Raw genomic sequence first — 8,724 nt, 5'->3', positions numbered from 1 at the left:
ATATATTGACTTTATTCTCAAACTATTTCGACTTTATTCTCATAATTTGACTTTAGAAATATTTAGACTTTATTGTTGAAATATTTAGACTATTCTTGAAATATATTGACTATTCTCGTCATTTTGACTTAACTCTAGAAATATTTTGACTTTATTGTTGAAATATTTTGACTATTCACGTAATATATTGACTTTATTCTCAAACTATTTCGACTTTATTCTCATAATTTGACTTTAGAAATATTTAGACTTTATTGTTGAAATATTTAGACTATTCTTGAAATATATTGACACTTCTCGTCATTTTGACTTAACTCTAGAAATATTTCGACTTTATTGTTGAAATATTTTGACTATTCTCGAAATAAATCGACTTTATTCTCAATATATTTCGACTTTATTCTCATTTTGACTTTAGAAATATTTCGACTTTATTCTCTTAATTTGACTTTAGAAATATTTAGGCTTTATTGTTTAAATAGTTTGACTATTCTCGAAATAAACCGACTTTATTCTCAAAATATTTCGACTTTATTCTTGTCATTTTGACTTTAGAAATATTTCGACTTTATTCTTGAAGTATTTGGACTATTCTCTAAATATTTCAAGTTTATTCTCAAAATATTTCGACTTTATTCTCATTATTTTGATTTTACTCTCGAAATATTTTGACTTTATTCTCATAATTTTGACTTTACTCTAGAAATATTTTGACTTTATTTTCGAAATATTTTGACCATTCTCGGAATATATTAACTTTATTCTCTAAATATTTTGACTTTATTGTCTAAACATTTTGACTTTATTCTCGTAATTTTCACTTTTCTCTAGAAATATTTTGACTTTATTGTCAAATTATTTTGACTATTTTCGAAATATATTAACTTTATTCTCTAAATATTTAGACTTGATTTATGTAATTTTGACTTTACTCTAGAAATATTTCGACTTTGTTGAAATATTTTGACTATTCACGTAATATATCGACTTTATTCTCAAAAGATTTCAACTTTATTCTCATTTTGACTTTTGAAATATTTAGACTTTATTGTTTAAATATTTTGACTATTCTCGAAATAAATCGACTTCATTCTCAAAATATTTTGACTTTATTCTCGTCATTTTGACTTTACTCTAGAAAAATTTCGACTTTATAGTCAAAATATTATTATTACTACTATTCTTATTATTATTACTATTCTCAAAATATATTGACTTTATTTTCAAAATATTTCAACTTTATTTTTGTTATTTCTACTTCATTCAATTTTATCATTCTAGACTTTAATCTCAATCTTAATTTTTTTCACTAAAACACCGTCGTAGCTATTGATAGTTAACAATGGACTACTATTTGCTTGCGAAATTTCGCTATTGTGATCGGGTATTTTGAGTGTGGGTGAAAGATTTCCTCATGCAGATTCTGCATGGAGTTGGTCGCTCATATTCACCACAATGACCAACAGAAAACGGTTTGGCTGCATTTAAAAGGTTAAAAAATGTTGCTAATGTGGCTGCACCTTTTAAGTTAGCATTTGACAAAAATAGTGCAAAATGGGCTAGATTTGAAATCCAGTGTAATACTTAATGTATTTGTCCTTAAGTGTATTAAAATCAGGTCACTTATCAAGCCTGGGTCGACAATGACTTGTAAAACTCTTAAGATATTAATAATGCATCAGATGCCATTCATTTTGATTTCAAAACTCTGTTTATTGAAATCAGGGCCGATGCTACGTCATTGTGTTATTTTGGTGCATTGAAAAGTCCAATCTTCTGTCAGGGAACGAACTGTTCAATTGTGAAATGAAACTTTGTATCATTGGGACATTATGGTACCTCAGATGTTTCAGGACTGCGTCACCTATTGGTCAAAAGCTTAAAAAATATAACAGTTGCTTATATGTCAAATGTTTGCAATCCAGTGCCTTGAGCCTGAATGTGATTGTTGGTATGCTTCACATATGCCACCATATTCTGTATGAATGTATTCTGTACAATGGGCAATACAGTAAATCTCTGTATTCTCATAAGAGGGCTGAAATGTTCTCATACCAATTTATTTTATTAAAACGTTCAGAATTCTAGAGTATTAAACCTTAATTAATTTGAAAACCATTTTGCAGTGCAGATTTATACATGCATGTTTAAATATAATGGTTTACATAAACGGGACTATATTCAATGCATGAAAATGTACAATTACATCACTTCCTGTGCACCAGTCACAGTATTGTTTCCCAGTATAAATCTGGACAGTAATCATAAAATGTGCCTCAAGAAAAAATAAAAAGAAAAGAAAATTCCTTATACGCATTTATTTTCTACTCTTAATATGGCACTGTACTTGTGTATTCCACAATTAATGTGAAATAAAAAGGTTTACTAAGAATACAAAATCCCTTTTGTACAGATACAACAATTACAAATAATAAATGATTAATATATTTACCGACGTTCTTGTTTGGTTATTTATGATCCACTAATAAGGTCAGGAAATTGTGGTTTAATAAGAATTTCATTCAATATTCATGAGGTGCTGAGTTCATGTGTGCTGACTAGGTATTATATAAATATTTTTTGTTAATACTTGAATAATCCTTACAATAATTACCTAATAATTGTAGAAAATATAGTAGTTATCATGTTATTTATTCCGTTAAATCTGTCCAAATATATGACTGGTATTGTATAAAGTGAACTGACATTGAGAGAATTTTGTTCCTGTGTTATTTGGTCTCAATTATGCCGGATGCAGTTGTGGGTAAAACTTGACCTGAATTAAATAAACTTCCTTTAGAGAAGTAGGCCAGTGGCAGTGTGAAAGGTATCAGGCGGAAGAAGTGACCAATTTTTTTTTTTTTTTTTTTTTTTTTTTTTTGTAATCTCACCTGTCTAAATCAGTCTTGACAGAGAATTTGTGTACTCTAGAAACTGAACAAGCATTTCCTTATTCTTGCTTTGCTATTTATGTGATGAATGTTTTTGTTTCATCATGTTGCAATGGATTTTCACTCATAATAATGAGCTGAATTTCACCAAGTGTGCCAATACTGTTCCATTTCAGACCATTGCCCTACATACTCAGTAATCTTTCATTATCCCATACAATTTGTCCTGGTAATGTACCATTATGCCAGCCAACTTGTTATTCAATGAGATTCCAGGAGTTGTAAATGCCATAATGTCATTAACATCAGTAATGACTCACATTATTGGGTTGGTGTCTTTTGTTTAGTTGAATATACCGATTGGACTCTTGCTTGAATAATAGCCTGTTTAGAAATGTATCTGGCATGTTATCAATGAAAGAGTTTATTATCTTATTTATGTGATAAGTGCTTTGGGTGGAGCATTTCTGCATTAGTATGTCATTTCATGTTGTTTTATAAGTTATTTTCATTAAGACATTTCGACAATGATTCTTGAGGCTAGGGCGTCTAATAGCTGCTGAAATTTGTTACTTTCCCACAAACTCTTGAGTTGCTTTTTTGGCCTTCAATTTATCAGATTTCTCAGTAACATCTAACATCTAAGATAAGCTACCAAGCTAATATCAATGTATTGTTTTAAACAAATATAGCATCATTTACTGGCATAGCAACTTTTAACTGGCCTCATATCTGTTATTGCTTATAAACAAAAGGTGAATTGCAGTTTCTGGAATGTTGCCGTAGGTGGATCACAATGAAGATTCTAACATATGATATATTTTTTTGCCTTAGGCCATTTGGATTGTCTTTAGCAAAAGTATCCTAAAACTAGCCTATGTGAGAGATATTAAGGAAGAACTTGTATGTATTTACACCAATAATTTACATGACTTTCGATATCTTGGTCAAGCACACGCTAATTGCCGGGCTTTTGGGTTTCGATAAAAACACCATAAATTGTAACAACATATATACCTATAGGCCTGTTTCCATTCAAACACAGTCAAATCTTGCTAACTGTGAAATGAATGTTAACCTACCGTGTGATGGGAAATGTTAACCTACCGAGAAAAACAAAACTCAAATTGCCTCATTCAAATAGTTATTCAAATGGCCTATTTGAGCTCTCAGCGAACGCTTAAGTTATTAAAACGATATATTCATGACATAACGTTAGTCACGATCATACTTGAGCACATAAAAGTGTGATTTTTATAATGACAGTGCCACCTACTGGTTAGACGTTGTATATCTCATATTTCAATACATTGATGCTTGTACAAGAACAAAAATGAACTAATTTATGTATAAATTCTTTATATGTTTATATGTATATGTCCATGACCAGCTATGGATCAGAATAAACCAGCAAAGGACCAGCTAAGGACCAGCATTAACCAGCTAAGGACCAGAATAAACCAGCAAAGGACCAGCATTAACCAGCTAAGGACCAGCATTAACCAGCTGGGACCAGCATTAACCAGCTAAAACCACCATTCCAGCACTAAAACATACCTATACCAGCATATGCTGTTTTTTTCAACAGGGATTGCATATTTTATTTCTGTTTTCTTACGTTTAATAGCCTATATATTTTAATATATATAGTGTGATTTATGATCTGAAGACCGTTGGTAGCCGAATGATAATGTATGACATAATTTTGACCAAAAAAAAAACCCTTATGAAAGTTAACCATCTCAGATTGCACACTTAGGTCTGCAAGATGCCTTTTAAAGATCACTTCATGTGGAAAGCATCTGCTGTGTACAAACAGATGTCTTTAAAATGTAAGTTTTACATATTCTAAACCATAAACATCTTAAGGACATCTAATAGACGCATATTTGACATCTTAGAGGAACGTATTGCAGATGAGCAAACACTAAAAAAAAACGCCTTGCAGGCATAAATTCAGACGTCAAATAGATGTCTCTATAATGTATGGGATAGTTTTACTATAAATAAAACAAAACAAACATGGTTACTAATAGTTTTACCATGGTACCCTGCTGGAAAACAAACAAACAAACAAACAAACAAACAAAAAACCAGCTAAAACCAGCCTAGGCTGGTTGGCTGGTCTTAGCTGGTTTTAGCTGGTCTCCCTGCCTGACCAGCTAAGACCAGCCTGGCCAGGAAAAGTGGCCAAAACCCCTCTAAAACCAGCATGCTGGCCAGCTAAAACCAGGCTTGTTGACCAGCTAAAACTAGCCAACCAGCCTAGGCTGGTTTTAGCTGTTTTTTACCCGGGTAACCACAAATTAGCCATGGTTTTGCTACACTAACCATAGTTTAACCATGGTATTTGTAGTAGTTCTCTGGGTAGCTATACAAATGGTCATCAATACGCCAAAAACTTGGTTACTTCACTTTTACTATAATAAAACCAAGGCTGCTTTTCGTAAGCCATTAGATATTAGCTCGTTTTGAAAATTACATTTCCCAGTGCCAAAAGACATTCTGTTCAACCATTTTTTATTACTGAAACCATTACAAATGTCTCCCTCTGTTGGAAAAAAAGGGGACGAGCATGATTAAATCACTGAGGGATTTCCCGCCGTTCTTAAAAAAAGCGCGAATTTTGGTAAGTCACGAGACAAGCCGGCATAGAGAAGGCTCCACCTTCAAAAACTTCATTCTCGTCGTGTGTGGCAGTATTACTACACAGGTAATTTAAAATTGGTACATGATTTAACAAATTAACAGCACAAATACAGAAAAAAATGTTTATATTTTGTTGAAGTGAAGCAGTGAGTCCCAAACAAATCAGAGGTGTTTTTTTTAAGATTTCACAGATGCCTCACACGTTTTTTCCTACCCCCCCAAAAAAGTATACATCCCAAAAAAAAAAAAAAAAAAACTATTATTTTGATTATTATATGAGGTACTTCTGAAAAGGGGACATTTTTAGGATGTAGAGTGCCTAAAGAAAAGCTGTTGATTTAGAAGTGTTCATTTCAAACGAGGCAACAAAATAAAATAGAACAGAGGGTTTATATAAGAACAGAACATGGGGAGCAGCTCATGTACACAGGATCTCTGGGAAACACTTGTGTGATCCAGATCTTATTGGGACGCACTGCAAACTCTTACCATCTGGACGTGGGCAGCATGCTAGTAAGCAAATGTTACATTTGGATAGCATGGAAATCCCACCGATGTACTGAACAGCCAGTTCCGACAAATGCTAAACAAATGACCCTATTCCATGTTTGTTTGATTAGTGAGTCCATATTAATAGACCATATACATTGTTTGATATCCTATGCATGTTATAAGGTAATTAGATTTTTCAAAAACATATTTTATTTCTAGGTCAATGCGTTATTGAAAATTACATATGCAGTTTAATTACAGAAATTGGTACTTGACTGCCATATTAAATATGAAATTTATGACGTCTTCAACTGTCTTTTTCCATGCTTGACTCCTAAGATTGAAATTGCTATCAGAATTGGATTTGTAGATGGTTGAGTGCTGCTGAAATGTATAAAGATGAGGAGCTGCTTGTCATTAATCATGGATGACATCCATGGCACAGTGTGTGTGTGTGTGTGTGTGTGTGTGTGTGTGTGTGTGTGTGTGTGTGTGTGTGTGTGTGTGTGTGTGTGTGTGTGTGTGTGTGTGTGTGTGTGTGTGTGATCATTAGGTTGGTTTCTGGTCAGATTACTGCACTGAGGAGATGAGTTCCTGGAGGGCCCTCTTCATTATTCATTTAGGACTCGTGTGTGTATCCTATTCTTAGAAAAGATGCTTAATGGACATGTCTGCTCAGGTCACTCTGTTCCTACCTGTTAATGCATCACGTATTGGTGGACTAAATGTGCACATCTGGGATCAGTTTTGTTTGCCTTGTACTGGCTCAAGCAGGATTTAGATTAGCTGAAAAATAAAAATCAATTATCCCAAAAAGCATCTAACTTGGTTTTATTGATAAACAACCCCTGGACCTGATCAGTCTCAGGAAACTGCTGTGTTCCTTTCTTAAACGTATTCGATTAAAATGATTGACCCAGCCGGAAAAGTGATTAATTGGTTTCTCAATAACATGGATTTAGGGTTCTTGCTCTGGCAGAAATGGGGCGGAAGGCATATCTAGGGCATTAGATCTCTAGGGGACCATTAGGCCTTTTGGCTTTATCTGGGTTAAAAGCATGACTGCGAATCTTGGGCCGGAGTGGTGAAGACACCAAAACATGCCCTAGAAAGGTACAATGGCCAATGTTGGCTTCCAATAGTGTCCTCTTGTTCACTGTAAAAACAGATAGCATGGTTTATTTTAGTCTTTCTACTTTTGTTACTTGCAGTTTCTTTGTAATTATTTGTGAAATGTAACAGCAAATTCTGAGTGAAAAAATAGAGAAACAGAAAGTAACACACTGAATAAAACCTAAAGGGGACATCAAATGCAAAACTTACGTTTACATGGTGTTTGCATATAAATCCGTCTTAGCAGTATGTGGTAGTGATGGCCGCTTTTGAAGCTGTTTCATGAAGCTTCGAAACCTTTGCGAATTGTTCGTTTTGAAACAGTGTTTCGTAGCGCGTATCAAAATGTCAGAGTCACTTGATTTCAGTAAATGAGGCTTTGTTACATCATAACTGTTTTGAAACGCTTCGAAATTTCAATGGTTTGCGGCTGGGGCCCAGCGGCGAACCACTGAACCAGCGTCTACGGTTTTTACCTAATCTTGGATGAGTTTTGTCAATTTGTAGACATTTTTAACGAGACATTTGTGTAAATAAAAGAAAGTAGTAGTTCAGAACAAGCCCTTTTGACCATTTTCGCCATTTTTGTTTAGGTTTTTTGAGGATTTATAGAAAAAGGAGTGAATGGATTTTTATCATTGTAGGGTGGTTGTGTTCACACAGTGCTAAGACACATTTATATGCAAACACCATGTAAAAATAAATCTTGCATCCGATGTCCCCTTTAAATGTATTTTTTTGAGACTTTCAACCATTTTTCATGCTGTACATTATATTGCTGAAGAAAATGATCAGTTATCAGTCATTATGCTAAAATAATCATTGACATAACAATATCAGCCAGAATTAGCCATATTAGTGAAACAATTAGTGAAAATATAATTATTTAGTGCCAGATACAGTGTCTTGCCAAAGTATTCATACCCCTTCATTTTTTTTTCATGTTTCGTTATGTTCTACACTCCACACACCATTATGACAAAGCACAAAACAGGGTTGTAACAACTTTGCAAATGTATTTAAAAAAAAAAAAGTGAAATGATTTCATTGCATAAGTATTCATACCCTTTTCTGGGACACTCATATCGCTTGTAGATGTTACTACACTTTGAGTGGAGTTAAACTGTAGCAAATTATTTTAAACGAGTATGACTTGGAAAATTACATGCAGCTCTCAAATAAGGTCTAACAGCTGAAAATGCATATCAGAGCAAAAACCAAGCCCTGAGGTCAAAATAACTGCCTGTGGAGCTCAGAAACAGGTTTGCGTCAAAGTACAGTTCTGGGGAAGAGTTCAGAAAAAAAAATCCTAATGCATTAAAGGTTCACAGAAGCATGTAGCCTCCATTATCCATAACGGAAGACACTTGGAACAATTAGGACTCTTCCTAGAGCTGGACTCTGAGCAATTGATGGAGAAGGGGCTTGGTTATACTGGTGACCAAGAAGCTGATGGTCACTCTAGTTGAGCTTCATGATCATATATGCAGATGGAAGAAACTTACGGAAGGACAAACATCACTGCAACACTCCACCAATCCGGTCTAGAGGTGTGGCCAAACTCAATCCTCTCCTCGGT

Source organism: Garra rufa, chromosome 25, assembly GCF_049309525.1.
Source record: "Garra rufa chromosome 25, GarRuf1.0, whole genome shotgun sequence".
In the NCBI taxonomy this organism is placed as follows: domain Eukaryota; kingdom Metazoa; phylum Chordata; class Actinopteri; order Cypriniformes; family Cyprinidae; genus Garra; species Garra rufa.
Note: the sequence above shows the minus strand (reverse complement) of the source record.